Raw genomic sequence first — 7,420 nt, 5'->3', positions numbered from 1 at the left:
TTTAGGGAATATTATTGGAATAATAATTTTAAAGTAACTGGTAAAACAATATATGTAAACAAAGAAAAATAATATGCCTTAATAATAAGTTTTAATATTAAATCGTGTACGAAATTTACTAATTTATAAATATGTGAAGACAAAGATCTTTGTGTTAATGCTGAATATAATCGTGTGTAGAACTTGAGAATTCGACAAGTAGAAAACAAATGTGTTGCGCTCGCGGCGTTGATTGTAAAAGTTTGGGAAATTTTTAAATTTGTTTCAATATTAACGCCAATATAATTCGAACCATAAATTCATTTTAAGCACGAGTATTATCTTAAATCATTTATTATTATTTCCTCTATTGTGTTGTATCGAAGGACATCGATTGTTCGGTTAAATCTTGAATGTAAATAAAGTTCTTGGTAGCTCAGCTATTAGGCACGAAATCAAGGTATTCCACGCTTCGGTACTTTCAAAACTGTTTATTTCAACTAATGTATCTCGTGTCGACTGGTACGTAAGCCATTTATATTGAGAATGATGTAAGTTTAGTTCTGAAACACTATACGAATCTCCATAAAACAATGCGGGTGGAAAGATGCATTCAATCAATTTTCAAAAAGGAAAATTAGATAAATTAGTTTCATATCATTCCTAAGATAATCTGAGAATTCTCATTTTACTGACGAATATAGCAACAGCGTTTCAAATTGCAATACCAAAATATACTTGATTATGTATTGATTGACGATTATCAACAAAAATTTCATTCGATAAGAAATTTAAAATTGCAGAAATCATTTCTAATTTTCTCTCATTCTTTTTTCGATACTCATATTTCTGACGCTATTTCAGTTGATATTTTGCATTTAGAGCAGATATCGATTTATCATGTGTGATTATGTTTTATGAAAAAATTAATTACACTATTACCAGTTTTTGCGATTCTAAGCTAATTATTGATAATACTATAGATAATTCGATGTTAGAGCAGTTGTCTATTAAGTAAAATTTTTGGATTTGATTTTCAAATAAGCTACTTTGTATATATATATAACATTCAGAACTTAAAATATTTTATCTTGATATGAAGTATACAAAGACATTTTAATCTCAAACTAGAGATAAGCCAAGAATTTATTTATTTATCTATTTAATTTCAAACTATAAGAAAAAATAAATTGCGATATAGTAAATGCGATAATAAATTATCTTTTGGAAGACAAAAATCTATAAACAGTTGTTAATAAAAATAAATAATTTTAAAAACAAACTAGAATAGAGATATTGATATAGTCTCTAGAATAAATATTGATCGATAGTTTATAATCTTTCTCATAAAAATTATAATTGTCATAAAATCAATTTCGAATTTTTGGTCCACACGATTATGATGCAATGAAAAAAATTAATTATTATAATTTCTTTAATTCTTAGTACACACCTTAATATACCAATAGGTCTTTTGTATCCTGGATTAATTTCCATCACTTTTACAAATATATAAAAATTAAGTAATTTTTACATATATTTTGACATCTTTAGAAAGTATTTATAAAGTTGTTTTATAATAAATTGTTATAAATAATTATTGTATATAATATTGTTGGATATAAATAAAAAAAAGAAACGTGCAGAACACAAATGACCTAAAAATGTATCAAAAGTTAATATAATTTTTACAAAAATTCTCTTTTTATATAATAATAAATTAATCATCCATATTTATACTCATATTCATATTATTTATGTCATATATTTTATCATTTCTAATTTTGATTTAACCCTTAACTCATCGTGTGCCCATTGGATTCATATCAAATTTTTCAATGTCTATCAAAGTATTAAATATGTTTTAAATAAGGGTCAATGCAATACTAATTTTTTAGTTTTTTATTATTTTTATTATTAGTTTTGGAAAATAAGTAATAAAATGAGAGATTTAAATATAAAAAAGATATAACAAAAATGTTTCCAAGATTAATGATTTCTTGACGTCACTTAAAAATTAATTTGTTGAATAATTCTCGATCCACTAATATGTACTTTTTTTAACAAAAGTATTATTAGCAAAAACATTGGTCGCTTCTTTTAATTTCCTAATTATTTCACAAGTGTAATTATTCATACAGCACACTAATGTTGAATCAACAGAATCTCAGAAATTATGAATGTTGCATCAACTTCGCAAAGTAGATTCAATGTTGAAAAACAACGTTCACACTTCAACATTATAACGTCTCAGCAATTTTCTTCCAATATTCTGTACTATATGGATTACAGATGTATTAATTGCTGTAAAGCAATAAACATTCTATTCGTCTATATATTAAAAAATATGAATATTTCTTTTATATATCTTTCATTTTCAAAAGTCTTTAGAATTATGTATAACATTTCGTCGTTTGCATATCGAAGTGGCTTTACGATTTGTATGTTTACACAGGAAATGTTTCCTCAACCTTGGAAAAGTAATTACTTCGTAATCTCCAATTGTTCAAAATTCTTTCTTTTATATGAAAAACACCGGAAAAGACTCGGTAATTTATAATATAAATTCGTATTTATTTTAATTAACACTAACTACTCCCGCTCGATTCGCACGGACTTTACTCGAGTATGAAATAAACTCGATGAGTTTCAAGGAGTATATATCGCTTTCGAATGAACGAATCTTCCTCGGCGCGTTCTCCAAACTGCGCATTACTACGGATCTATTAATCTTGCATGGACCATACCTGATCCGGGAAGAATACCTGATGGTTCAAAAAAGGAGAATTTCCCAAAGTTCTTCACGTATCCGGTCCCTTCACGGTCTCCATCGAGTACCAAGGACACAGAGACCGAGAAAGAAAGAGAGTACACCTGGTACGATACCAGATGAGACACTACCGCACTCGTCACTGTACAACTGCAAGTAGCAGCAGCCAGCGGCCTGCCAGTCGTGCGGGTCCCGATTTTCAGCCGACGCACCTTTTGCGCCCCACCATTTGATCCCCCTCGATGTGGCCGAGCATAGCTCTACCCGTCCTCCAACATATGTAACCGGCGTACAAGACTGCGAGTGCCGATTGGCTCGTTCAAATCCAGTATTGTGACGTCAAAGACAAACGGCCGCAGCGTTACGCCGAGACAGACAAGAGAGAGGGCAGAGTGAAGAGAGGAGAGGCAGACAGGAGAGAGAGAGAGAGAGAGAGAGAGAGAGAGAGAAAGAAAGAGAAAGAGCGAGAGAAAGAGAGGACCGGTTCGCCATCCTCATTTTCCCTTGGAACCACGTCTTATACCCTGTCCGTCTACTTACATTTTCTACTGGTCGTCCGTCGTTCATCCGTTCGCTGTTTGTCGGTCCGTCTCGGATCCATTCGGATATTCTACTGCAAGTTTCCCTTCCATCATTCGGTAGATCCGTTCTTAACTGAAGCGACGGAAGTCTCCTTCCTTACTCTTCATTTCTTTCTCCTTTTCCCTCTTTTTCTACGTTGATCTCTCGCGTTTATAATTTCTCGCGCCTGTTCCTTGCCGGTCTCCTTAGTCCCACTCTTCCCGTTCTTCGCTTTATTCTTGTATCACGCTCTTTGAGGATAATCGGTCCAATTTTCCTTTTTCTAATTGAACCGCGATCACAAATTCATCGGTAACGAGTGCTGATAGATAGCGACGTCGATGAACGTCCTCGCGGTCGAGCGCCTTTACGAGTCTTCTTGTTCTCGAGTTTGTTCTTTGCGGTGTCTTTGGACACCGTTCACCTTCACGCACGCTATCCTGGCATTATGAACATGGCACTCCTGCAGTTCAATCCGCAAATGTTTAGCTTCTCTAAATTATAAAGATAATTTTCTGTTAGAAAATTTTATTACGTGTCCCAGAAAGCACAGAATATTTATGATAAATATTGATTAATTATTCATTTTTCGAAATGTTATATAGATACATATTTTATACATATTTTTAAAGCTTTATTCGAAATATTATTAAACGATAGATTAAATATTTAATGTAATATTTATGATAAGTATAAATAAATATTTCTATTAAGTATTTTTTATTTGAACTATAATATCTTATTAAGTATTTCCATATAACATTTATTACAAGATTTACAATAAATATTTCAATATATTTATAATAAACAATATATTTATGATCTATGCAATCTAAGACTACAAAAATATTTACAAAATATTTAAAATAAGCCTTATAAATATTTTTAAATATTTTGTAAATATTTTATAAATATTGTGTACTGTCTGGAATATAGAATGTATAATTCGTGGTACAACTACAAAAAGGAAATGATTGTTCACTTTTATAATTTAAAGAAACTATAAAAGATTTGCGACTTCGTTTTCACTTTTCAAAACAATCAATTTTGAAAATTCAGACATGCACGAATGAATACAACTTGGCAGTCATGTCATTCCGTTACTGATTTATTTCTGTTTGTGTAAAACTGGACTAGAATCCAGTCATGCTTTTTAAGTTTGTCGAGCGGAAATCTGTACGCAACGATAGGGAGGAGAATATTTTCATCAATATTTGTACTGAGATAAAAAAATATAATCTGCAAAAATCTATTGTATTATTTAAATCGTATCATTGTCAACGTTTACAAATATTAACACAACCAGTAATGGAATATACGAGACAACAATATGATAGTCAAGCTATATTTAATTGTACGCGTATCTCACAAATTTTCAAAATTAATTAATTTTCTTGGAAATAGAACGAAAAAAGTTTATATTGCATTTTTTGTTTATTTTTATATGAATCATTCCCTTTTTAATTGTATCACTTTTCTATAGATGATACAAATCCTGTTTTAGAGTCTAAAAAAATATTATTTTATTTATGTACCTTCAATACCTTCAATTGATAATATGAATAATCAAATATTTAATTAATTACTTTAATTTCCTATGCAGTTTTAAACAGATAATTTTGGAATAATTTTTCAGGAGTATTTTTTAAAAAGATGGAGCGTATGTTTTTTTTAAATTAATACAGTTAAATTAATATAGTTTTTCACTTTTATTGCATACATTGTTAAATGTGTTAAACTTTTATTTGTAAACTTTTGGAGTCTTATATTACTATATATATTTTTGCTTTATATAATTTTTTTAATGGAATTTCATGTCTTTTTAAGGTAAATATATAACAATGTTAAGTGCAATACACATTGTTTTTACAAAAAAATTATATTTTCTAACATCAATATTTTTACATATAATTTTTATCATACTTACTCTTCAATATATACAATATATTTTTAGCATTTTTCGAATTAACTGTTATTCATGATTTTTTAAAAAATAAATTACATTTAAGATGCTGCGCTAAGTTTCTCAATTTTTCGAATAGAATCGCAAAGGCTCAATATTTGAATCAGAGATCCTCTAATCATAGTTATAAAACCGTATTATTCATATTCTGACAAAATCCTGCGAGTGAGAAAAAATATATGCGATCTGTAATGCAAGAGAGGAAAGAATGTGTGCTATCTCGTTCTGATTAACATAAATGGCCAGAAAATGTTGAAATAAAAGAACCAATCAAAAATAGCCCTCTGTATGATCACTCTTTAATTAGAGGGTTTCTACTTCGTACGTGAGCGTTGCGAATGTACTATGAGAGTCAAACTCGATCGCTTTACATGTATGCATGAGGAACTTCAAAATTGATTAAACGGTAAAATTATCACTCCGTGGAACAAAGCTCAAAATTTTGAGATTGATTATACTAATTTTATTGAGATTGATTGCAAATGAAAGTTCGTATTAATATTATCAGAATGAGAGACTTTTAAAATGCATTGGTGCATATTAAAATCATTGTATACTGATTTCATCTGAATATATATAAAATGAATGTGAAATGCAAATATGTCGAAGTATATAATACATATTTTACATAGCAACATAAAGTATAGTGAATATTCCATGATTTAATCCGTTTCTATATTTATATTAAACATGTTTTTATACCAATTTGTATATGATGTACCAATGCGCACTGAGTACATTCAATAGAATTCACACACTATTAGATTTTTTTTTATATTCTTTACAGAACATTCCATTTAACAATGTGGTGATTGATCACAGTCACAGCTGTCGGACTAGGGTGTGGCGAACAAAGTATTTGCTTCATGTAAAAAATTTGGAGTTTAAAAATTTCCATATTAATTCATTCGCTACTATAACGGTAACAACCATTCAATATCGAGCGCTCGATATGTATTAAATGAAAATAAAATATATATAGGGATATAAGTTTTGATAAAATAATTAACAATTTTGTGTTTATTAAAGCACAAAATATTACTTCAAATAAAATAATTAATGTTCTGTGTATATATTATACATATACATTCTAATTTTACTGATTTTAGTAAGCAATAATTATTGTACATGTGATTATACATACGTTTCCATTAAATTAATATTAAATATATTAAATATTAGATATATTAAATATTACTAATTAATATTATTTTTCATTGTATTTTACATGCTGTAAAAGAAATTTTTTGTTTAAGGTTTAAGTAGTTTTTGCCTCGGGCACCGAAATGTCTCGTCTCGGCTCTGGTCATAGCGACCGGTATCGAAGATTTACATTGGATCCAGAAAGTTCTGTTGAGAATTGGCAACATGGGCAATCAGGTGGGTCTCTCTCTCTCTCTCTCTCTTTCTTTTTATACGATTTTCAGCCTCTTATTTCCTATTAAATATATAAATTTATTCAATTCTCTTAACATAATAATAACTTAATAATTATGCAATTATTAATTTAATATATCTAACGAACATGTTTTTATTAAAAGCATAAATTTACAAATATATTATGAATATATTTTTATTTTTTGTATTTATATAAATATATAAATATAATTTTTCGAATTTTGTATCTTCTGAATTGAGAATAATCTTGAAAATTGTGTACCACTATTTATGCCCCACATTTATGTGATTTTTTTCGTAGAGGAACTACGTTTTTTCGTAGAGGTACTTCGATTGTTTTATCTCCTCGGATTAATAAACCTATATAGATTTCAGTCCGGATCTCAAGTTTATTGTGTTTTTTGCAAATTTTCCTCCATCTATATACTTTTTATATTTTAATCTTTATCTCACATTGCTCTTGTTCTAGTTGATATTTTTAATTATGTATTATGCAGGTGTGGGATTTTATAGATACCGCGATACTTAACTTCAACAGATCCTTAAAAAAAAAAGATTAAAAAAATTATGAGATACTATTTGGATGTAACAACATATTCCAAAATCATCTGATAATCGTATATGTTTTTTCATCTATCATAGCTGTGAGCAATGAAAAAATGAACACTCGCAATTTTGAATTTAAAATTATAAATTATATTTCATACAATATTATTTATATTAATAATTAAAATTCAAAATTATATAGG

The sequence above is a fragment of the Atta cephalotes genome (genome assembly GCF_000143395.1).
Source record: "Atta cephalotes unplaced genomic scaffold scaffold00018, whole genome shotgun sequence".
Lineage (NCBI taxonomy): Eukaryota > Metazoa > Arthropoda > Insecta > Hymenoptera > Formicidae > Atta > Atta cephalotes.
The sequence above is the reverse complement of the archived record's forward strand: the minus strand, read 5'-3'. Positions refer to the sequence as shown.